Below are 2,574 nucleotides of genomic sequence, written 5' to 3'. Positions count from 1 at the left end.
TCTTCTTTTTATTTCTTCTTTATAGGAGGTATAATTGTTTGTGTTTGGATGGCATGATAATTGCCAACTTTACTGTTAGTGCTAGCTGTAGTAGTTGATGACATTCAAGTCCATTTAGTTTGTTTTCTGAAAAAAAACAAAAGTAGTATGTCATACTTTTCTATTTTTGAGCGTTTAGATTGAAAAGTCAAATTTGGAACTGATATTTTTTTTTCGCTTCAATTTACTTTTTTATTTTAAATTTTTACATATATTGCATTTATAAATAATTTAAATTTTTTTTAAACCATCCGTATCCAATAAATGTATTTTAGTGAGGATCAAATCCGAAAATTTTTTACACATGTCCAAATTATATTGTCAACTGAGTCAAAACCTATAGATTAAATAATTTAAATTTTAATTATCAAAAATAATATCACTTATGACAAGGGCAACTCGCGAATTTTGATATTATGAAATAAGTATTTTTATAATTTTTAAAAATATGAAATTTTGCGTCAACTCTGATGGAACTACTATTAATAAAAGAAAACAATCATACAATTACTATATAGTATCAACAGAATAACAATGCAAAGTGCATTTGTTGCTCGAATTATAGAATTAACTAGAATGTTAGGAATCAAGAGATTTTATGTTTTATTATAATGGATTTGGTTGTTATAGGTTAGATTTTAAATGATAATGAGTTCCAAATTTAAGATTTTATTTGGATTATATATCAACTTATAATCTAGCCGTAAGTATATATATTCAAATTTTAATAATGCCAATTATATATGGTCTATTCTCATGTCTTATAAAAATGTGGAGAGCGAGAGTTTTTATGTTCGAGTTAACTCCATTAGTAAAATTATCGGGGGCAAATTTTTAGATTTTATTTTTTTAGCCATTTAGATATTATTTCCTCATATAATTAAAATTTTATAGTATCTAATCTTTAACTAATACTTCGTTAATCCTAAAATCATAGTTCTATATTTTTTTTACATAATTTAAGAATAATTAGCTAAATTAATCTAAATATAAAAGGTTTTCCTTATTTTTTTATATACATCCTTAAAAATGTTAATAAGAAGGGACTTATATGCCATAAAATTAAATTTTAAAATCAAATTTTTCTAAGCAACTGAAATTTTTTCAAGCCAACTAAAAAATAAATACTCTTTTAAAAAAAAAACTAAAAAACAAATACTTAAATTCTAAAAGATATCACGGCAAGCACACATCGGAATAGCTATGATTTTCTTTGCCATTTTCAGAATAAAATGAATGGTTAGTGTATAAAATTTCAAAATTAATTATTTGAAGATTTTTTTTCATCGTCCACTAAATTTAATCAATAGAAATTATTCACACAGATTATTATACAATGATACTGTAAAAAAAAGTAAAAATTTTCTAAAAATACAACTAGACATTTTTTTGAAACATCCAAACAAAAAATTGGGGATAAAATATAAGTTTGGACCGAGGGCGTGAGTCGTGACCTGGCAACAAGAAAGCAACAAAGAAGCAAAGGCCAAGACTCAAGAGAGTTGGTGGGAAAAAAAAAACAGAGGATGACATTAAAGAGGAGGGTCATAACGCTCCCCGTGATTTTGGTGGTATGCTGTCTTCAATTTTAATCTTTTTTTTTTTTATATGTAAATATTTTATGCACAATTTCCACACTTCCCGTTAGGATCTAAATTATTTTCACAATTTTATTTTGAAAACAAAATTAATATTAATATATATTAATATATATATATATATATTTGAATACAAATTTAAAAATATATCATTTTCATGATTTAAAAATATAGTTTTATTTTTATTGAATTGATTAGTCTAAAAGTAAAAATGATCCGTTGGATCTACATTTATCGAAAGTATAAAATTGGAAGTATAAAAATTATTTATCCAATCCGTAGGTATCCAATTCAATATGATTTTAATATATTATTTAATTGCTATCTGACGAGGGAATAGGGAATACCTAATCACTAAATGTGGATGGATTTGCATTATTTATTTTAGTCCCACCCTCTCTTATTTACATGTATATTTATGTGGATAAATTTCAAAGTGGAGTCATAGTTGAATGGAATATATATTTTATTTTTGTTTTTAACATCTTAATTCCATGCCAGCTTCTACATCTTTTTTTTTTTTTTTAATATAATTCATTTTTGCAGTTTATTGAAAATAATTGCTTGAGTTGTATCTTTTTTTATTTTTGTACCAGTAGCATGTTGTGCTATGCATAGTAAATATCTTTATCTATAATTTTAGAGATATTGTAATAATATTTTAAAATATAAAATTTAATTAAAAAAATTATAATTTAAAATTATTTTTAATTTTATATTTATTAATTTTGTTGAAAAATATTTAAATTAAAGAACATCTATTTCAAATTAAAAACATTAGACTAATTATATAAAAATTCATGTCTATAATAAAATTGAAAGAAAATAAAATATATATTAAAAATCACTGATTTTAATTTATTTTTGAATTAATAAACTTTCTTAGACAATATTAAAAATAATAAAATAAATAAAATAAAATGGACAATAGAAATTC

The sequence above is a fragment of the Jatropha curcas genome, chromosome 5 (assembly GCF_041381405.1).
Source record: "Jatropha curcas cultivar XTBG-Jc1 chromosome 5, XTBG_Jcur_1.0, whole genome shotgun sequence".
Lineage (NCBI taxonomy): Eukaryota > Viridiplantae > Streptophyta > Magnoliopsida > Malpighiales > Euphorbiaceae > Jatropha > Jatropha curcas.
This window is presented reverse-complemented; position numbering follows the sequence as displayed.